This window comes from Python bivittatus, unplaced genomic scaffold (genome assembly GCF_059951505.1).
Source record: "Python bivittatus isolate LINGU-HERP-01145 unplaced genomic scaffold, Pbiv_v1 ctg000850_np1212, whole genome shotgun sequence".
In the NCBI taxonomy this organism is placed as follows: domain Eukaryota; kingdom Metazoa; phylum Chordata; class Lepidosauria; order Squamata; family Pythonidae; genus Python; species Python bivittatus.
This window is the reverse complement of record NW_028277112.1, coordinates 27,277,627-27,301,290: the sequence shown is the minus strand read 5'-3', so window position 1 is coordinate 27,301,290 and position 23,664 is coordinate 27,277,627. Positions and strand designations below refer to the sequence as shown.

General features: G+C 40.7%; 1 protein-coding gene across 24 annotated transcripts in view; it reads left to right on the top strand.

The window, feature by feature from the left end:
- LOC112542064 (uncharacterized) overlaps nucleotides 1-23,664 on the top strand; it is a 148,695-nt gene that overhangs the window by 17,607 nt on the left and 107,424 nt on the right. Inside the window, exon 3 of one of the 24 annotated variants that reach the window (XR_015793788.1) lies at nucleotides 5,494-5,944. The exons of the other annotated variants lie outside the window; for them this stretch is intronic. The gene's annotated coding sequence lies outside the window, so the exon portion shown is untranslated. Of the gene's footprint in view, nucleotides 1-5,493; nucleotides 5,945-23,664 lie in introns of those variants that run through there. 24 annotated transcript variants of the gene reach the window in all.

Here is a 23,664-nt window from a genome sequence, read left to right as displayed (position 1 = left end):
CCCCCTGAGTTATTTGTGCAAAGAATGCTAAGATTTCTTCACAAGGCTTGTGCATTAAACACAAAGCATTAGGTGTGAATCTTACCATGTGACAAATGAGGTGGGGCGAGCAGAATGGATCTGCATGTGAATAAAGTGTGAAAAAGGGCTCAACTCTTTGCCTTGTTGGCCTATATTCCCTAATGAATCCTCCTGAGAGTACTACCTTGACTATTCACACAATAAATAATATAACTGGAAATTTAATTTCTAAATGTTTCCAAAAAACTCATTACCATTGCTCTTTACTCAGTGCTTATGAGCTTTTTTTTTTTGCCCAAGTTATTCATCAATTTAATTTATGGGAATGCTGCTCCTATTTTTTAGATGTGGGCCATTTACTTGACTTAAATATTAGTTATGAATATTGCTTTGCATATTCCATTCCGTTCTGCTTTCAGCAACATCTAAACCTGTGGTCCTCAAAAGTCATTACATATGAATTATTTTTCATTCTGACTGAGAGATTGAAATATTATGCTTCATATAGTTATTATGCATTATTCTGGCTCTAGACTTTTAAATCTGTTGTGGAAAAATATAGTACTTTACATACAGTACTGAAATGCCAAAAAGAGATGCAAAATGCAGTATTAAGACTGGTAAGAGATTTGCAGTTGGCTTTCAACCCAGAAGACATCCAAGGGTGGAGCTATCAGTTTCAGATCAACTGAACAATAACATACATGGTCCTGCTGGAATTCCCTAAATTAGAATTCCCTGTCATGGGAATGTTGTACAGGGCATGTGTGAGAAATAGATTTTCAATAGCTGCTGTAAAAAGTGAAATAATGTTGTCGTCTGAATTAAACTATTGGCTGAATATGTTTGCCAGAAAGGATGACAAAAACACTTTCTAGCACAGTCCTGTGGATGTTTGTTCAGAAGTCTCATTGTGTTCACAGAGGTGTCTTCAGGTGGGCCAAATGAAACGTGTATCATGCCATAACAATTCAAGCTCTGCCCCTTTTGTACATGTAACATGATGTTACCTGCACATATAAAAGGGGACAGTTTGCATCACAACTGTGAGACAATTGCATCTTCATTTTGATGAAAGCATCAGATCCTGCAGATGGCTCTGCTTAGTTGCTAGGACATTCATGTTTGGATTGCAGTTTTCAGAACAATCCTGATGTATTATTATGGCAGGAGAAAGAGTCAGTGGCATAGCCACTCACACTGTATGAAGTTTGCTGTGGAATCTTTCACCGACCATGGTGGGAAGGAATTCTCTTGTGGCATTGAAATCTTCTTCTTAATGGGTGCATTTTACCTACACAAACATGCCACTTTTTTATTTTGTCAGTGAAATATCTAGACCAGTGAAGCTTCATCAGTGTTGTCTAACTAGTATGCCTCTGTCCTTATTGGTGAGTGGCATTTATGCCACTTACTGTGGCCTTGCAGCTGAATTTTCTAGTGGAGCTTGACTTGTTAGTGACTTATTAATTCAAGGACCAGCAATTACTTTGTGCCTGAGGGCCACACAACATTTGGGAAGAGCCTCAGGGCCTCATGGTGGTGAAGCAAATAGAGCTGGGGGTTTTGTTTCTGTTTTCCTAGACTTGGGGGAGGTCTGTCTTTATTTTCATAATTTTTTTTTAAAAAAGCTGTTTCAAAGTTATTTTAAAGTGTATACCATGTTTTCGTATATTTATTGCCTCAAAATGGCATAAACTGTACAGCAAATTTTCAGTAATTATTTAGCATTTCTGCATTAGCAATTTATAGCATCACTCAGCCATCATTGTGGAAATAAATCACTAATGAATACAAGCTTTATATCACTACAGTGATAGGTGGGTGATGCACATTGACTACCTCTATGTTAATTGAATGGAGCCAAGGAAATATGATTTTAAAGCTAATGCATATTCCTTAACACGCTCTGTTTATATAAGCAACATTTCATTTTTTCCATTGCACCTCTTTTGGGGATTAGATAGAATTTATATAACATATTTATTTACGTATTTATTTCTTTTAGGAAATATATTATGCATAGTATGGTTAATCTTAGTCCATAAGAGTAACAGAAGAAAATAAAAATAAAAACAGATATAAATGACCATTTTGCACATGGTGTTGCCAATGAAGTCACTCAGATTCACCAATCTCTTAACTCTTCATAGGCAAAATCCAGGTTGGTGACTGAAATGATACCTTGCCATGTTACCTGAGACTCATTTTGGCCTGTGGACTTACAGAAAGTAGACAGGATGCTCCCTAGTATGACTCAGTCATTTCTTTACTTGGATCCATGTTTCTGCTGTCTCCTCCATGGTTATCAGTGTTTCCCTTCAGGATGGGGTGGTCCTGGAGCTCTTGAAAGAAATTATGGGCACCCCCTTCCTAAGAAGCGTTGCCTGGATCCAGCTATCTTTGACAATTATCATCTGTCCCTTTTTATGGACTGTTAGTGAGAGTCACTGTGAGTCATTGGGCAACTATGGAACACCCTAGAAGAATTTAATTATCTTGACTCATTTCAATCAGGGTTCAGTCCTGGGCATGGAACAGATATGGCATTGGCTGCCATTGATGGAACAGAATGGAGGAAATGTGCTCTTCTTGATCTTCTTAGGCCTTAGCAACTTTTGATTTCATCAACCTAGGTATCCTTCTGGACTACCTGCAAGGATTGGAGATTGGAGGCACTATTCTGTAGTTTTCTCCTTTTTCCTTAATGGGTAATTCCAATGAGACTCATTTGCCAGGTAGTCACTCTTCTGTAGGCTACTGCAGTTTTTTATTTTCTCTGCTTTTTAACATCTGCATGAAACCACTGGGAGGGATGATTTTGTTGATCTGAGATTCGGTATCATCAATATGCTGATGATAGCTATCTTTACGTTGCAACTCCAAGTCAGGCAGGAGATGCTGTCAATGCCTGGGTCTGTTAGGGTCTGGATGAGATAAAACAGGCTGAAGTTGAATCCCAGCAAGATAGTTTCTATTTGTTCATTGTGGTGCTCTGAAAGCTCCAGTATTGTCTATTCATGGGGTGTGCACTGCCTTTGAAAGAGCAGGTCTGTGACTTGGGGGTCCTGGACTCATGGCTACTGCTTCATGGGCAGGTGGAAGCTTTACCCATCTTTGGAAGATGCATCAATTAAAGCCCTACATGGGGTAACTCAGTAACTCATACCCTAACCACATGTGGCTACATTACTGCAATGCATTCTACAAGGAGCTGCCCTCGAGAATCACCCAGAAGCTTGTCCAGAATGCAGTGGGTCATTTAGTGCCTGGCATCTGCTAACATGAACATATTGTACCTGTGCTCCAAGCTTTGCACTGGCTTCCAATTAGCTTCTAAGTGTTATTTAAGTTTCTGGTCATTACCTATAACGCTCCATATGGCTTGTGTTGAAACAGCTTCTGTATCACCTTTTCCAGATAAAATTGACCTTCTGACTCATTTGCCCTAGAAGAAATTGCAGGCAATGCCCTATTTCTATAAGGCACATAGCATGGATATTCATACATACTGTAGATGTTTCTTTCTTGTGGCAGTGCCTATTCTATGGAATAGCACTCCAGGGAAATGAGGTTAACCCCTAAAGTTTCAACCTTCTGGAAACAGTTGAAAATGGAATTGTTCCAGAGGGCTTATGGTGATACATGATTCCTAGGTGTGATTTGTAAGTATAGTTTGATGATTTTATGACAATATAATTTTAATATTTATCATGGACATTTTATTTTTATGTTTCTATTATTGAAAACCACAAAGACTCTTGGACTGTGATGGATAATAAATCCAATAAATAAATAAACAAATCTGAACTCTTCTAGAGAGGTAGCTACAGTAGTTTATTGCAGCAAAAAAAAAAAAAAGAAAAGTGAGAATATTTTATCAACATTATCTTTTGAGGTGTGACTGTAATTATTTTAAATTCTTACAAGTTTTAATGTTATAGTTATCACTGTATACATTTCTTGCATTTCATTCCCCTCTGATGTCATTTTTTCCCTTTATCTGATTGCATATGTTTCTGAGGATGACATTCTACTCCTCTGATTAAAGTGAATGCTAGTTAATGAATAGAATAGTTGTCAATGTGTCAGAATTCCAACAGTAATCATTATTCACATATGTGCAGATTATGAAAAAAAAAACCAACACCCTACAACTGTGAATGTTTTGCTATGTATTGAATCAAGGAATTACCCTTTATGCTCCTGATACGTTTGGATAAACATCTAAAGCTTCCCAAATTTACTATTAGTAGGCAAAAACTCTGTCTCAGGGTTCACCCAAAAAAGATTTTGTAACTGATGTGTGTACAGCTGGATGCAACTATGGAAGAATGGAAAACTGGAAACTAATGAAAACTGTATTATGCTGGACATTTAACCACATAGATGTGAACATTCCTACTAGAAATAACAAACTCACTGCCTCTATAAAAAATAGAACTTTAAAACTTCTAAAATAGAACTGTTAAGCTTCCATTCACTACTGGAGGAACAAAGTGAAGGGGTGTGTGTGTGTGGGGGGGGGGGTTGGAGGGTATACACACACACATACACAATGGATCTTTTTCATCCTGTCACACCAGAGTTTCATAAATAGGTTTCTGACTGACTACATTAGGTCTGTGTGAATCACCTATGACTGAATCAAACTGGAGGTTCGAACAAGGCTGATTCAATCTAAATACGTGATTCAGGATTTTAGGGCAACCTAAGTTGTTCTGAACCAATTCAGAGATCACATAAAAGCTGATGGCCACTGACTGCCATCTTACCACTCCCAGAACCAGATTTAAAAAAAGACGACTTGTCCATCTGCCATAATGGGGAATGTTCAAAATATCGGAAGCTGCTTCATTTTTTGATAGAATGGAATAAAGATACAAGGATTTGCTTTCTTTTAGAGCAGGGACAAGACGATATAACACTTTCCAAATTATCTACCTATGCAGAGCACACTTCCTCCCCTTCATTGTCTTGGTGGACTGCTTGGCCTCTCTGCCTTCTGTCTGTGTAGATTATCTAGTTTTGCTGCCTCCGATCACTGGTTTTCTGGGCTACCAAGAGGCGAGTATCTTGGCCTTCAGGGAAGAGCTCCCCTCTACTTTGCCTGGGTTTACTTGTAACAGAGTTGCATCTTGCTGGCAATATACTATGTTAGTTCATTAGCAGAGGTAGCACAAAGAGGGAGGAAAAATGAGGCACAACGTCACAGGGATAGGCCACGGAGAAAAAAGCTGGCACAAACAAGTGGTATTCATGGTCCTGCCCACCCCATTTCCTTCTTAAAAGCAGTAAATATTTGGATCAACACCTGTCACTGTAAGCTTGGCACGTATTCACCCATTGTAATGTGAAGAGACCTAATCATGCAGGATGCAAAAATAAGATTTGACTCAAGAGTATAGACTACTGGTTGGTCAGATTTGTAGAGTGCTGACAGCTGAATTGAATTCCCACTTGTGTTGGCAGGATCCGCACAAAAGTATTATGTACCATTATCTCCAGAGAAATCTACATTCAAGTTTGGGGCTAGCCACATTGAAGAAGCTAAGAGCTGAGGAAGTGAATGAAGTCCAAGACAATGCTCGCCTTGCTGCCATCCCATTGTCAGCCTTGATTCGTTGGAGAGACAAAAGAGGTTCAAGCCACTAATAATAAACAATGAGAAACATTGTTTCTTATAATAAACAACAACAACAACAATAATAAACACTTGGAAACATTAATGAACACTCTGAAATTCTTTCATTTGGTGATATCCTATCTGATCCCAACCCCAACCTCAATATACATTTTAGGAAAGCACTATTGTTAGGGTTGTGTGGCTGCCCATTCATTGTGTGTTGACTTGAAAGTTAAACCTATCCAAGGCCAATGTAACCAATCCCGTGTTAGCGCCCTGAGATCAGTGCTTCGTGTGGGCAGGCAGAAAGCTTGCCATGGCTCTTTGAAAGAGGCAACTCTCAGGTTTTTTTTTTTAAGCCAAGAATTTAAAGATAATAGGAGTCACTCTTCCCCTAGTGATAACTTACTTTCTTTGCTGCCGCACTAGAAGCTTGGCAAGGTTAGCTTCTTATGAGAATGAACATCATTTCTGTCTGTCTGTCTCTGTCTCTGTCTCTGTCTCTGTCTCTGTCTCTGTCTCTGTCTCTAATCTCAATCTCTCTCTACCTCTATCTCTATCTCTATCTCTATCTATCTCTATCGCTATCTCTCTATTCAGTCATGACTGCTGCCTGATGAAAGTGAAGCCTGTCTTCTCTTCCACCAATTTTGTACTTCTTGGACAATCCTGAGCAGCAAATCAGCAGCAACTGCTGCAAAGAGCTGTTGCTTTCCCTCCCACTCACTTTCAAGTGAGGGTTGCACAATGCTGCTGATACATATGACCTTGATACCTACAAGCACTCACTGCAGTCACCACCTGATCCCTTCCTTAATCCTCACCACAGCCTGCACAGGTGAGACCGATGGCTTTCCCAGTCTTGTCATTAGGAGCTACCCTCTTCCTGACAGATAGAACCAGAAGGGGAACACCAGGCTGAGGACAGCAGTGTCAACATTTATGGGATTGGTGGTCTCAAGAAATGATCCACTCAGTCTGACAGCTGGCATCTCACTTCTGCCTGACACCAATTTCCCTGATCAAAGCCTCTTTGTGGATTACCCATTGCTGTTGAGACCCATCTCTCACTTCTGTAGAGGAGGCATAAGGGACTTCTTATGCACATCTGAATGGCTGCCTGTTTATGGAAGCTCTAGGACAAGGGAATTGCTACCTCTTCACATGCAGTATCATGGGTCTTGTGCTCAAATCCTCTACATCCTTGCTCTGACAATTCTTGTGCTAGGTGCAAAACAGGGATAATCTTTTACCTGATGGAAGTGATGCCATACTTGGAGATTCTTTGCTGGTGGGGCTGATCCTGTCTCTACATTCTCAGAATCACAGCAAGCCTTCTAACTGCTGCCTAGGGAAGAGATGATGACACCTTTCTTCGGCCAAGAGTTAGGATTCTCTCCAGTTCCACAATGTCCTGCTCCCCAAGAGAAAACTGCTTTAACTCTCTCTGTGCCACAGCAGTAGTGATGTCTCCTCCTACTGCCATGGGTAGGAGAGCTCCTATGGTCCTGCCTTTGGGTGTCTACCTGAATCACAGTGACAACTGTGGTATGAGAGAGAACAGAAAACTGCTGACTAACCTGGGTAGACTGTTACCTGCCTAAACCCACATCATGATTTATGCTACAGTTCATTTCATATTTCTTCTAATGAATTTATTAGTTTATTAAACTAGTACAATTAACATTAAGACAAACAAAAATTAAAAGCTTAAGATTTAAATCCTGGGGCTGGCATGCAAATAGTGCTTGGTTTTTATCTCCTTCAACAGGCTAAGCTTCTGCTTGTGTCTCAAGAAATGATCAACTTGTGTGTGTGTGTGTGTGTGTGATATGTAACTACTTTCTTGTCTGCAATGAAGTAGCAGCATTGAAGTTCCATTGTTGTTGTTGTTGTTTAGTCGTTAAGTCGTGTCCGACTCTTCGTGACCCCATGAACCATATTGCGCCAGGCCTTCCTGTCCTTCACTGCCTCCCTGAGTTTGCTCAGTTTCATGCTCATTGCTTCAGTGATGCTATCTAACCATCTCATCCTCTGCCGTCCTCTTCTCCTTTTGCCTTCAATCTTTCCCAGCATCAGGGTCTTCTCCAAAGAGATCTCTCTTCGCATTAGGTGACCAAAATATCTGAGCTTGAGCTTCATTATCGATCCTTCCAATGAGCAATCAGGGTTGATTTCCTTTAAGATTGACTGGTTTGACCTCCTAGCAGTCCAGGGGACTCTCAAGAGTCTTCTCCAGCACCACAGTTCAAAGGCATCAATTCTTCGGCGCTCGGCCTTTTTTATGGTCCAGCTCTCACAGCCATACATTACTACTGGAAAAACCATAGCTTTGACTATGCGGATCTTTGTCGGCAAGGTGACGTCTCTGCTTTTTAATATGCTATCTAGGCTTGCCATAGTTTTCCTCCCAAGGAGCAAGCGTCTTTTAATTTCATGGCTGCAGTCTCCGTCTGCGGTGATCTTGGAGCCCAAATAAATGAAGTCTGTTACTGCTTCCATTTCTACCCCTTCTATTTGCCAGGAATTGATGGGTCCAGATGCCATGATCTTAGTTTTTTTAATGTTGAGTTTCAAGCCAGCTTTTGCACTCTCCTCTTTCACCCTCATCAAGAGGCTCTTTAGTTCTTCTTCACTTTCTGCCATTAGGGTGGTATCGTCCGCATATCTGAGGTTGTTGATGATTCTCCCTGCAATCTTAATTCCGGCTTGTGATTCTTCCAGCCTGGCATTTCTCATGATGTACTCTGCATATAGGTTAAATAAGCAGGGTGACAGTATACAGCCTTGTCATACACCTTTCCCTATTTTGAACCAATCGGTTGTTCCATGACCGGTTCTAACTGTTGCTTCTTGGCCCGCATACAGATTTCTCAGGAGACAGGTAAGGTGGTCTGGTATTCCCATCTCTAAGAATTTGCCACAGTTTGTTGTGATCCACACAATCAAAGGCTTTTGCATAGTCAATGAAGCAGAAGTAGATATTTTTCTGGAACTCTCGTGCTTTCTCCATGATCCAGCGAATGTTGGCGATTTGATCTCTAGTTCCTCTGCCTCTTCGAAACCCAGCTTGTACATCCGGTAGTTCTCGGTTCATGTATTGCTGAAGCCTAGCTTGTAGGATTTTGAGCATAACCTTGCTAGCATGTGAAATGAGTGCAATTGTGCGATAGTTTGAGCATTCTTTGGTGTTGCCCTTCTTTGGAATTGGAACGTAAACTGACCTTTTCCAATCCCGTGGCCACTGTTGCGTTTTCCAAACTTGCTGGCATATTGAGTGCAGCACTTTAACACCATCATCTTTTAGTATTTTAAATAACTCAGCTGGAATACTGTCATCTCCACTAGCTTTGTTGTTAGCAATGCTTACTAAGGCCCACTTGACTTCACTCTCTAGGATGTCTGGCTCAAGGTCAGTGATCACACCAGCGTGGACATCAGGGACATTAAGATCTTTCTTGTATAGTTCTTCTGTGTATTCTTGCCACCTCTTCTTAATCTCTTCTGCTTCTGTTAGGTCCCTGCCTTTTTTGTCCTTTATCATGCCCATCTTTGCACTAAACGTTCCTTTCATATCTCCAATTTTCTTGAAGAGATCTCTAGTCTTCCCCATTCTATTGTTTTCCTCAATTTCTTTGCATTGTTCATTTAAGAAGGCCTTCTTATCTGTCCTGGCTATTCTCTGGAAATCTGCATTCAGCTGCTTATATCTTTCCCTTTCACCCTTGCTTTTCGCATTCCTTCTTTCCACAGCTATTTGTAAAGCCTCATCAGACAGCCATTTTGCTTTCTTGCATTTCTTTTTCTTTGGGATGGTTTTAGTTGCTGCCTCCTGTACAATGTTACGGACCTCCGTCCATAGTTCTTCAGGCACTCTGTCTACCAAATCTAATCCTCTAAATCTATTCATCACCTTCACTGTGTACTCACAAGGAATATGATCTAAGTCATACCTGAGTGGTCTAGTGGTTTTCCCTACATTCTTCAATTTAAGCCTAAATTTTGCAGTAAGAAGCTCATGATCTGAGCCACAGTCAGCTCCTGGTCTTGTTTTTGCTGTCTGTATAGAGCTTCTCCATCTTTGGCTGCAAAGTATATAATCAATCTGGTTTCGGTATTGACCATCTGGTGATGTCCATGTGTAGAGTCGTCTCTTGTGTTGTTGGAAAAGAGTGTTTGCTATGACTAGCTTGTTCTCTTGACAGAACTCTATTAGCCTTTGCCCTGCTTCATTTTGTACTCCAAGGCCAAACTTGCCTGTTATTCCGATTACTCCTTGACTTCCTACTTTAGCATTCCAATCCCCTATGATGAAAAGGACATCTTTTTGGTGCTAGTTCTAGAAGGTGTTGTAGGTCTTCATAGAAGCGGTCAACTTCAGCTTCTTCAGCATCAGTGGTTGGGGCATAGACTTGGATGACTGTGATATTGAATGGTTTGCCTTGGATACACACTGAGATCATTCTGTCGTTTTTGAGGTTGTACCCCATTACTGCCTTTCCCACTCTCTTATTGACTATGAGTGCAACTCCATTTCTTCTAAGGGTTTCTTGCCCACAGTAGTAGATATAATGGTCACCCGAATTAAATTCACCCATTCCCGTCCATTTCAGTTCGCTGATTCCCAAGATGTCGACGATCAATCTTGTCATCTCATGTTTGACCACATCCAGCTTGCCTTGGTTCATAGATCTTACATTCCAGGTACCTATACAATATTGTTCTTTACAGCATCGGACCTTCTTTTCGCTTCCAGATACATCCACAGCTGAACGTCCTTTCGGCTTTGGCCCAGCCGCTTCACTCTTTCTGGAGCTACTTGGAAATGCCCTCCGCTCTTCCCCAGTAGCATATTGGACACCTTCCGACCTGAGGGGCTCATCTTCCGGCATCATATCTTTTAGCCTTTTAACATTGTCCATGGGGTTTTCTTGGCAAGGATACTGGAGTGGGTTGCCATTTCCTTCTCCAGTGGACCACATTTTGTCAGAACTCTCTGTCATGACCTGTCCGTCTTGGGTGGCCCTGCACGGTATAGCTCATGGCTTCACTGAGTTACGCAAGCCCCTTCGCCACGACAAGGCAGTGATCCATGAAGGGGAGTTCCATTGTTAGCTAGTTCCTAATTACAGGACTGACTAACTGAAAGAACAGAGACTTATAGTCATGCCTGACATGAAGTTTGACATTTGTATATTGTAATATGAAACATTAACTATACTAACTAATGTTACAACTATGAATAGCAAGGAAACTGCAGGTTCTCAGCCATTTGTGCATCACACAGAACTAGAAGGTCAGACTGGGAGTTTGTGTGCTTGTTACCTGGGCCACTGTGCTGGGATGCACTACATTTTGATGCGATTACAGCTCCCCAGAATTCCCAGTCAACATATGTTGAGGAACATGAATGACAACCACATTATTTCGCAAAACTTTCCAAGAAGGATCAGCTAGACAGTTAACAGATGGAGGATAACAAATGTTCCATGATACTTTTTCAGAGATCACAGCCTCATCTTAATTTTTTCAGTCTTGCCTTCTCTTTGACTTTTTTTCTATATATCTAAGTTCTGAAAATTTAAAAAAAAAATGAAAAAAGCATCATTGTTTGCTCAAAAAATGTTCCAAGTTTCTATGTCTCAGATACACAGTGAATCGTACTGAATTTATATTTCTGACCTAAGTTAAGTAACATGACAACTGAGATGAAATTTATCCTCACCTTATTTCCTATAAATCACAGGTACGCCAATATTCTGTATTTCAGTCCTTTGTGCACATTAACAATATTGCAAAATCATATTGTGTTACGTGACAGATCAGTAAATTTATAGTACACAATAGGCTTCATCTTGGCAGTAGGTGCTGAATGAATAATAAAATGGTTATTGATTTTAACAACAGATTATTACAACATTATGAAGATGAGAAGATTATTATTTCTTATTCAAGACAGGCCTCTTTCCCAGTTGAATTATACACTAGACCTAAGTACTTGTCCATGGACAAGAAGGATGGTGTTCATCTTAATTATGTTAATTCACTACACTCATGTAAGTCAACCTGAGTTCAAAAGTAGGTAGATATTAGACATCTTGCTTCTTTGAAAAATTAAGAATGATCATGCATTTACTGTAAATATACTTCAAGAAAGTTTTCCCAAAATATAATAATTGACAAGTTGGGGAGCATCACCCATGGCGCATGATGGCAATCTGCAAATTGTAATTGTTTCTTAGAAGAAACACAAAGTGTTGCTGAAGATGCAAGGCTGCACTCTCTGCATTTAGGAGATCACAATAGCAATGGAGGTGAATATGTGTGGCTCAGGGTTGAACTGTGGAGTCCTTGGGGTCTGAGCTTGGTTCTTTTCTTGCGAACATTATTCAAGTGAGCGCAAACGCATTGCAGCAACCCAGAACAGCAGAAAAAGGAAAAAGACCACCTATACAACATCTTCCAACAAAATGGATATCCACGTAATTTTATCAAAAAGTGCTTGACCACTCAACCTACGACAACACAGCCCACACAAGCCATGAAAAGGATCACACTGCCATACATCAGAAACATCTCAGAAACCACCAACAGATTATTACAACCATATGGCATCTCTGTAGCACACAAACCAACAAAATCACTCCAACATATCCTAAGTAAACCAAAAGACCCAGTTGCCCAAGAAGAAAAAAAGGAGTCATCTACAACATACTGTGTAAGGCCTGTTACAAACACTATGTAGGACAAACAGGCAGAAGTCTAGAACGCATCCATGAGCACCAACTAGCAGTCAGAAGACATGATGAAAATTCCTTAATTGCACAACACATGGACAGACTCAAGCACAGTTTTAACTGGGAAACTGTCAGCATTTTAGACCAAGCCAAATCCAAATATGCAAGAGAATTCTTGGAAGCCTGGTATTCAGACAAGGCAGCAATTAACAGACACATAGAGATAAACAGCATCTACATACTACTCAAAAGAGACAAAAGACCAGAAGATTGCCTCACCAGCATTCAATCACCAGCAACCATCTCCAGCAATCATCACCCACGTAAGCAAAGGTCACCACCAGGCACACAATCAAGCAGTCAACATACGCTAATCAATGAACTACCAGAAGAGCAAAATAGAACCCCCACCCCCACCAGCACTGGCAAAGCAGGCCACAGCAGATAAATAGAGAGCAAACCCCATCCCATTTTAGCACTGAAGATGTTACCTAGCTGGGTAATGAAACGTTTGCAAGAAAAGAACCAAGCTCAGACAACCCCAAGGACTCCACAGATCACAATAGTTCTGATATCAGAGTTCACCACAGTGGCAGAATGGACAGTGTCTCCAGTGCTATCACCTGTGAGCCCTTTCCTCTTCCTTGGCAAAACATTTGCAAACCAACTGCAAATAATATTTTAGGAAATATTGAAACAATTTGATTTGCATCTTGAGACGAAGTAGATGGTTTGTAAAATTCCAACAGAATAGAATATATGTAGCTCAGGGAACTGTGAAGTCCTTGGTGCTCTCTGAGCTTGGTTGTTTGCTTGCAGATGTTTCATTAGCCAACTAGGTAACATCATCAGTGCAAGTGAGTGTGGGGTTTGCTCCCTGTTTATATACAGTAGCTTGCCCTGCCAGTGCTGGTGGGGGTGTGGTTTTCTCTTTGATAATTCCTTGATTAGGTACTGTTTTCTGCTTGATTGTTTTCCTGGGGTTAATCCTTGCTTATTGGGGTGTTGGCTGCTGGAGACGATGCATTCTGGTCTTTTTGTTTCCTTCTTAGCTTTTTTATTGTCTCTTAAGATCCACAAAGAAGATCCACAAAGGATACATCATTTAATTTTTTATCACTTTGAGATTAATTCTAAATAAGGTATTTTAAATCATGGTGAAATGTACTGTAAGTTAAATAAATCAATGTATCTTACAATGATTGTCAGTTTTCTATTTTCTGTTGCTTTCTCTGCTGCTGTTCACAATAAGAGGATTTGCTTTAACTCCTTGCAAAGATAATAATCACAAAGTGGTGATGTAGAGATATTCTTTGTGTGCTTTTGAAAGTGTTTTAGTAACATGAAATTGACATTTACTCTGTAGCAATTATTTATGTGAATGCTGATATTCAGATGACACATTCAACAACCAGATCTTTTCAAGCAATTTTAATGGTGATGAATAAATCAAGCCATGTTTGCCAGATTATGACAATTCATACCAGGTCAGATTTATCACTGAGCCATAGTATCAGCACAGGCAGATTTTTGTAAATGTATAGTTTAGCAATAGGATTAGATTTGTAAAGGCTCACTTCCAGGTTTTGCAATGAAGCTTCCATGCTACCATCAAGTAAGAAATATGGTAGTCATGATGCATATAAAAAAGGACTTGGGCTTTGATCACATGGTTGTAACTGCCACCTTGACTCTTCCCCCCCCCCCCTGCAAATGTTTCTCCTTCACTGGCATTTGATATTTCTATCTGAGCTAAGCAGAGGGGCTTTTTAATGCTTTGACTGGAGGCACTGTAAAGGAGTGCCACACTCTTCCATGGCAAGGGACCATTTTTATTTCAGCAATTAAAACGGAACTGGCTTCACTAAACAACATGGCATGAATGAATGAATATATGCATGAAATGGAGCTTGACTGCCATCAAGTCAATGTTGACTTTTAGCGCCCAAATAATCAGACCTTCTCCAGAATGATCTCTCCCCAACCTGGCCCTTCAGGTTTTCTAAGAGTGTACCCATTGCTGCTACAATTGAGTCCATCTACCTGTCTGCTGGTCATCATCTTCTCTTTCCTTCCATCTTTCACAGCATTATACACTTCTCAAGAATGCTAGGTCTTCACACGTGTTTAGCAGTGGAGTTTAGTGCAGTGTTTCTCAATCTCAGCAACTTTAAGATGTATGGACTTTAAGTTCCAGAATTTTCCAGCCAGTATGCTGGCTGGGAAATTCTGGGAAGTCCACACATCTTAAAATTGCTGAGATTGAGAAACACTGGCTTAGTACAATGGGTTGGTTGTTGTTACTGTTGCACTGGGTAAATCCTTTTTAAAATTTGTCATATTTCCTGTCATATTTCTTTTCCATAATAAAACCCATTGCTTTTATACTTCAATGTTTTAGTATTTCCATACACAGAATTAAGTCCAATTGACCTCATCCAAGCTAAAAAATTAAAAACATCAGACATGCAAACTCACATAAATATGATTCAAACATTATTAAGGACTTTGGTTACAGTACACCTTTTCCATTACTGCCATTGTAACCCAGCCAGGATCCTGGTGCTCTGTTTGCTTTAGAAAACTCAGTACTGGTCCCTCTGGCACTCCACTGGCATGGTATTGCACAGGAGATAGCAGCAGTGATGAAAAAGTGAAGCGCTGAGAACTGACACTGATTCTTTATACAAGCTTTCAATGGATATGAGAAACGTGGAACTGATATTGAATGTATACACTTGAAACGCATTGCTCGGTAGCTTCTCAAAACAAGTCCAGAAAAACATATCTGTATCCAGAAGTGTCTCCTGAATTCTGAATATCTGAATATGGAATAGATTAGCATTGTGAAGATGTTCTGAATGCTTCAGTGTTAGTTATAGCTCTATACAGGTTTACGCTCCTTTCCAGAATACAGGGCAAAGTTCTTTCGATTCTTTCTTCTTCAAAGCACATCCAGGCAGAAGAAGAAAACAGAATATTCACAACCACATCTGATTGCAGATTTGAATAAGCTCAACACCGCCACCAACAATAACAACAACAATATTCAAAGGCTTTATTTCCTGCATTCCATTAGCAAACGCGTCCTCTGACTGTGGAACATTATGTAGCAAAATGACAACACTATCCATAAATGAAAGACGGGTCTGAAAAAGATACAAAAATATTTAACTATTTTTTTTTCTGTGTGTGTGTCTCTAAAAAAAAAAAAAAGGCTAAGTAGGCTTTAATAGATGTAAAAGATGAAAGCAAAAGAGAATGGTAATAACCTGAAAAGAAGTACAATTAATCTAGCTAGAGTTCTTCACAGAAGCATTTTGCACCATTCTCCCTCCCTTCATTTTAAGCTGGAGAATCTTACTTGTCATACCTGGAAGATTCCAGTTGGTTAAGGTATTGCATACTTCCCTTTCTGTGGGTAGACAAAATTCTGCTGTCACAGAGCTCCATGGATTACAGGTGGAAGCTTCCTCGACCATCAGTCTTCCACTGACATTCTTCAGTGGGAGTGGGCAAGGAAAATAATGCTCTGGAGACATCTGAGAGTCAGACTGAGGGTGCCCTAGCATCTATCAGTTCTGAAGCTGATCTGTGCAACTTTAGACATGCTCTCTGTGTTATTATTTGAGGTCCTGGGTAGATCAATTTGTAGAATTTAAAAGGATTGAACAGTGACTCGCAGCCAGACCTACTTTACAGGTAGGTTACAAGACACATATAAAAAAAGCAAAGATCCATTTAGGTGCCCTTGAACTGCCTGATCAGCCATCTCCATGGGTGTCACAGGCAAGTACAAAGGTGGCAGTTGCAGCAGGACAGTGGAAGCCTTGCCCTGCCCCTTTGTACATGCCTGTGACACTGATGCATGCTCAGAAAGGGTGGGATCCCTATCATGATGCTGTGACCATCCTCCTGCTTGTTTTGCCACCGCTACCCATGCTGCTGTCCACGGTGGAAAAGGCAGATATAAATATAATAAAAGGAAAATGAAAATTGCAAGACTAGGCTTAAATCCCATTGTGACTCTTCTTTAAATGCATTTGTCTTCAGTTTTAGATTCCTAGTATTATTATTTAATGATCTTATCTTATCATTTTTATTTGAAGCAGATTACAGGTGGAGTTATCTACCTGTCTGTCTATCATTCAGTTTATGAGATTAAATAGATGTATTCTGCGTTGTGTAATATTTATACATTTTCCAATAACTTTTTGTTATTTAAAGCCTAGACTGTACTGAAATATTAATGTGTAGTTTGGGGAAGGCTTTGCAGTCACTACAGTTGTTGCCTATGTGTGTATATTTTGGACTCGTCAACAGTGGCAAATATTGCTTTTTGCCAGAAAATTGCTTCATGGTCACATTAGCAAACTGCAGGAGGCCTTGAATTCAACTACCAGGACTGTTTGAATTGATTATTGTGATTCTGTTGGAATGATACTTCTGTGGCCACTTATTTCTCATACTTTAATAGACATTCAGTCTCGAAGGAGTTTGTGTTTTATTGGGTTTGGGTTTCCAAAAGTACACAGCAATATAAATAGGTAGGAATTAGCATCTGCATTTATACATGCTAAAATAAAATAAAATAAAATAAAATAAAATAAAATAAAATAAAATATACATTTTTTAATTCATTTTACAGAAGAGTTACAAATAGCATTGGCTGGTTCATTTGTGGCAGAAGTTTAGATCCACTGTTTCACAAAACATAGTTTAAATCTGATTAAAAAGCAGATCTGTGTAAGGCAGAACAGCAGTGTTTCTGAAATTGCCTATTAGTAGTTCGCTCCTAAGCAGTAGATTGAGCAAGTATTTCACTCTGTGAGATGCATTCCTGCTGTAATAATCATTTCTAAATATGCGTATGTACCTATTTATTACCTTACTTATATCTCACCTCACTTCAAGGGACTCTGGGCTGCTTACAACCTCTAATCAGTCTAATATAGCAGCAGAACTAACCAATGTGAACTTTGCATTAAAATTTGACTAAATTAAATTAGGAAATATTGAAATTTTTTAAAAAAATGAAAATTCATTATAGGTAAAAAAATTAAAATGCCAGCTTCGCTGCTTTGCTGATGCTAACAGTGTAGGGGCTGAACAAACTATTCTGTCAACATTGGCCAGCCAGTGAGATTGTCTGCTTTTGGACTCCCATCCCCTATCACTCATGTGGGGGTGGGGGTTCCAAATCAAATCATTTCCACCTAGCTGAATGCAAAGAATGGACAGATTTAATTTAAAGAAGATAGTCTGGAAGGTAAGAAAAAGATCAAGCCATGTAGGGCTTCAGAAAACGAAAGTAGCATCTTGAACTGTACTTGGAAACATACTGGCAACCAATGCAAAGCTGCCACTATTGGTGTCACATTGCTGAAGCATATCACACCCACCAAAAAGTGGGCTGCCACAGTCTGTACTGACGAAGGTTTCTAGTCTTCAAAAGCAGACTGGTAGAGTGCATTGCCACAGTCCAGTCTTGAAATCATGAGGGCACGAATAAATACTGCCAGTGCCTTCTGCTCCAAAAAGTGCAACAAGTGACCGACAAGCTAGAGCTGGGGAAAGGCTCCTTTGGCCACAGCCTCCACCTGCTGATCTGGAAGAAGCTGTGACTCCAGGAAAAATCTCAAGTCATGGACCTGCCTCTTCAGATCTGAATCCTATCCAGAACCAGTGTAGGAACTGACCAGGAGCCAGATGGTTTCTGAAATAATAGAACCTCCATTTTGCCCAGCAATTTTCCCCCCTTCATCCTATTTCTCACAGCCTCCACACAAGAGGAGGACAGGCATCATATCTTCAGCTTGGCCCACTGGAGATCATCTGCATACTGATGATACCTCACCCTGAACCGATGAATGACATAACCCAGCAGTTTCATATAGATGTTAAACAGTGTGTATGGTGATGTGGTGGTGAGAGTTGGATATTGTGGCATCCCACAAAGAAGTGGCAGCCTAGTGCTACTGACTGGAACTATCCCCTCAGGAAAAATCAGAACACCCCCAATGCTTGCAGGCAGTCTAGGAGGATACCATTTTCGATGCTCAAATGCCACTGAGAGGCCTAATCGGACTAGAATGGCTGGACTCCTTCTATCCAGTTCCCAATAAAGACCACCAAGAAGCTTGATCAATGTGATTTATGCCCATATCCAGAACTGAAGACCACCTGAAGACCACCAGCTGGTGCCCACCTACAACTGATCCAGAATGCAGCGGTGCTTGCAGTGATGGGTGTCCCTAGGTGTAGCCACGTAACACCTCTGTTGTGCAAGCTGCACTGGCTCTCGGTTTCCTTCTAGGTGCAATTCAAGGTGCTGGTTATTACCTTTCAAGCCCTACATGGCACAGGACCAGGTTAATTGCAAGACTCCCTCTCCCTAAGGACATCTACATGCTCCTAGTCCCTTCCCTTAAACAATGCCATCTTATGGAATCTAGGAAGCGTCCTTTTCTGTGGCAGCCCCTACCCTATGGAACACCCTCCCCACTGAAGTTTGGTAGGCCCCCACCCTCCTAGCTTTCTGAAAAGTACTTAAGACCTGGCTTTTCTCCAAGCACTGGGATAGGGTGAGCTTGATGAGAGAACTTAGCGATGGACTGTATGTGAAAGTTTAACTTGGTGCCAGATTTTTTTTTTAATGTTCATGGTTTTAATATATGTATATTGATGTTGTTTTAACTGTTGGTTGGGAGCTGCCCAGAGTTTGGTATAAGATGGGAGGCTATATAAATGTTTTAAATAAATAAACAAACTGAACCCTACTGATACAGCTGAAGATGGGGTTTTCTGCAACTGAGGCTCCAGCAGCTCCTCCAAATGCCTTCCCCCTAAAGGGGGAATCAAGGTCCTTGGTACCACCCCTTCACTCAAAGAATCATGGCCACTTCTTGGATCTAACCCCATACCTCCCAGTTGATTGAATGAATCATGGGTGTATGGATCTTGCCCACAGGTAGAGGAATTCATGTTACAGAGATCCTTATCCATTTCCTCAGAGTCCACAAGCTAATGAATCCCAGATGACTTCAATGTGGAGATGATAACATAGTATCGAGGGAAGGAAAATTGAGATAATATAGGTAAAGGGTGTAAAATGCTCTAAAATCTGAATTATTAGTATTTCTACTGTATGTTGTTGATACAAATGCCCTCTTTATTTCAGTCACAAAGATAGTTTCCCTCTCCTCCCCTGCTTTGAGCAAAACACTCACTAGATAACCTGTTGGGTCATCGTTTCAGAGATATTTCCTTACCTAAACAGAGAAACAGAAACAGAAGTCAGCGACTTGTGACTTGCTGCCGGTTTCCCCATCGGGAAACTGGCAGGGAGCATCAGAAACCTTCCTTCCTTCCTTCCTTCCTTCCTTCCTTCCTTCCTTCCTTCCTTCCTTCCTTCCTTCCTTCCTGCCTGCCTGCCTGCCTGCCTGCCTGCCTGCCTGCCTGCCTGCATATAAGTTTGCATCATTTGCCCTTCCCTAATGACCCTCAGAAGAGCCCCTGTGAAACCTTCTCCTTCTCCTCCTCAACCAGTGCATGGAACTGCCTGCCACTTTGCTGGGGGGAGGTGGAACAAAGTGAGCTGCAGACCATGAGGAATACTGCACCCTGCTCCCCATTCCGGTGTGTCCCCAAGGGCCCCCTCCCTCGAAGAAGAGGGCTCACCCATCTACCATTGGTGCCCCCCAGCCAACCCTACCTCACCAGCAGGCATCCAAGTCACTCCCTCATCCCTCATCAATGCCCACAGCCATTAAGAGATTTCAAATTTCTACCTCATTTCCAAAGCAGCCAATTGCCACTTGCCCGTCAGGCCTTGCTACCAGCTGATTGGGTGTAGGGGACAGAGGGAGGTGGGAAAGAGGTCAGGGACATGCCCATGATGATCATATAACCTGGGCTGACCACGGTGGTGCAGCAGCACAACACTGCTGAAGCAGCTACAAATTTCCCAAATTTCAATCCCACAGGAGAAATGGTTCCTGGATTTTGGATGAACTCTGTAAATTAGCCCATTTGAGATACTTTGCTTCAAAAATTGTTGCCCTATGATGCACTATTTCACCCAGCTGAAGGTTATAGGCATGAGGGTTTTAGTAATATATATACAGTATAAAAAATCCCCTCTCAACCCTGTTGGTGGTACGTGTCTTCCTCAATCTTGAGTCTTCTACTAGAGGCCTGGGGGCTTGAGGGTTCTGCGCAGTATCTTAGCTGTTTCTAGCACTGGACTCTTCTGGACAGAGAGCTCTGATGTTGTTCCTGGAATCTGTTGGAGCCATTCTCTGAGCTTAGGAGTCATGGCCCTGAGTGCTCCTGCCACCACTGGGACCACTTTGGCCTTTACTTTCCACATCCTCTCTAGTTCCTCCTTCAGGCCCTGGTACTTCTCCAGCTTCTCATGCTCCTTCCTCCTGATGTTGCTGTCACTTGGCACTGCTACATCTATCACTACCGCTGTCTTCTGGTCTTTGTCTGCTACCACAATGTCTGGTTGATTGGCCAGTACCTGCCTGTCCGTCTGGATCTGGAAATCCCACAGGATCTTAGCCCTGCTATTCTCCACAACCTTCTGTGGAATCTCCCCTCTGGACTTGGGAGGGTCTAGCCCATACACTGTGCATACGTTCCTGTACACAATGCCAGCTACTTGGTTGTGCCGTTCAGTATATGCTGTTCCTGCGTGCATCTTACACCCTGTCACTATCTGTTGGACTGTCTCTGAGGCCTCTTTGCACAATCTGCACCTTGGGTCCCATCTAGTGTGGAAGACCCCTGATTTTATGGATCTGGTGCTTAGTGCCTGTTCTTGTGCTGCTATGATCAGTGCCTAATTGCTGTCTTTTAGTCCAGCTCTTTCCAGCCACGGATAGGATAATACACACACACACACACACACACACACACACACACACAGTATGTATGTATGTATTTTTGTATGTATGTGTATCTATATCTATATCTATTACTATATATGAAGTAAATCAAATTATAAGTTTAATTCTATTTTCCCCAACTTCTTGTTGTGAAAATTTGGGACTGGAAGCGATCACTCCCATATATCTGATATCTGGAAGTGGCCAGTCTAGAATGTTAGCTTTAGACTCTTAGGTTTTATTGATTTAGCCTTTTTCTGTTGAGCTACCCTACGTTTGTTACTATTAAAGTAAACTCTGATGATTTATTATATTTTTTCTTTTTTCTTTTGTTTTACCTGTCAGTAGTTGTTTTCTATATAAACCGTTTTATCCACAATTTATGTCATGTTTATTTTCTATATTGTACTGATGAATTTCACTCTCTCTTTTTATCTTTCCATGTTTTTAATAAAATTAATGTTCAAAACATGCATATGCATGTACCCATGTCCCTATTATATATAAGGGATTGGGGGAAAATAAATTAATATTCATTTTGCTTAATAAATTAGTTCAGATCATTTTTAAACCTCAGGCTGTATGGTGTTCCCGAGGGCAGGAGTAGTAATTCAAACGGCAGGCTTCCTGGGTCCCCCTAGAGGAAGATCCCTGATTGATGGGACCTGGAACATGCCCTCCGGGTCAACCTAGTGGGACGGGTAGAAACAATGGGAGTATGGCCCCATGCCATGGCACATGCATAATTGCCTGTACTGCTGCATACTGGACCAACCAAAGCGTCCAGATGTTCTTCAAAGGGAGTCCCATGGCATGCTTATTTTATGGGTGCAAAGCATTAAAGTAAATATTTGAATATGCAAAACAGATGTGTTCCATATTTAGAAATAAATGTGAATTCTGGACATGGTTACATATTGCAAACCTAAAAATATTTTGTTGCAATGTTATAATTATTATCTTCATACTATGGAACTGAACTCTATTGTATAGAACAATGTTTTGAACAATGTTTTAAATTTTTTATCTAAACGTAATCAGGATATGCCATCAAAATCTTCATTTTCAACTTCCTTTAGATTTTAAACTTGCCTCCAATTACTTGAAATAAACACCTTCTCTTGAATTGCAATGTCAAGAGTTGTTCTGATCTGACAGAAAAGGTCAAGGGAATTAGCTTGTTACCCTAGAACAGTGCTTCTCAACCTTGGCAACTTTAAGATGAGTGGACCTGGCTTGCTGGGGAATTCTGGGAGTTGAAGTCCACTCATCTTAAAGTTGCTAAGATTGAGAAACGCTGCCCTAGAGGGATGTTTGTCCATAAGTAGACAAAGATCTTTCAGGAAACGATAACAGACTGGTTAGACATGGAAAAACGATATAATGGTTTGAAATTTTTAATCAATATTTCAGCAGCAGTGTAAGCTGCCATAACTTCAAGCAACAAGACATCTTTGGACCTTTCCAGTACACAGAGCAAATTATAAGGGGAAAGAAACAGGCTACATGCCAGGTCTACTTATACTCATTGAACTGGATATCTCTAAAAAAGTACAAAGTATACACTGGACAAGCCTCTCTATGTAAAGATTCAGAACCCTGCCAAAAGCAAATTTTCAACCCAGTGGGAAAGGCTACTGGTATATGTTTTAGGAAGTGTAGCAATCTTTAGAATATCTGGAGTTAAATGGAAACATAGATGAAAGCAGACCTCGCATTTTATAATGACCAAATAGACATTAGATAAACAAACTCTTGTTTATAGTTTGTGGATCCCTAGGTTCACCAGGAATCTCCTATTTGTACTATTGCTGATTTATAGATGTCATTTTTTGTTTTATTTTGTTTATTTAAATAATGTAAATCTCCTTATTTTCTCCATAGAGTAGATCCTGCTCTCCCCCCCTTCTTCTGTAGTCATAAAGGTGTAGAACCTCAGAAGCACACTGCTGAATTTTAGATAGAAATTGCAGTGTTCAGTGAAAAAAGAAACATTTAAAATGGTATTTAAATATTCATTTAGGAGTAGTGCTCCAGGGAAGTGTGATAAATTTAAAGTGGTAGCTCTGAGCTCTTTGGTGTTAGCGCCTTGTGCCTTGCATGGCAGTGTAAATTTTCTGAAATATATATTTTAAAACATTATAGACTTCCAGAGGCCTCTGGGGATCAGTGTATGAAGGAAATGCAGGCTAACTCCACTTTCTTAAAGATAACCTGTATGCCAGCAAGACTCCAGAACTTTCCTTCTGAAGAGATTATGTTTGAATGGAAACTTTGCTCCCTGCCCCACCCCAGCTCCAAGTCTATTAATGGTGAGTTACACTAAATGGAGCAGAGCTACAAGTTCACCTGGGTCCTTCATGTATTTATAAATGAACATCCAAGGAGG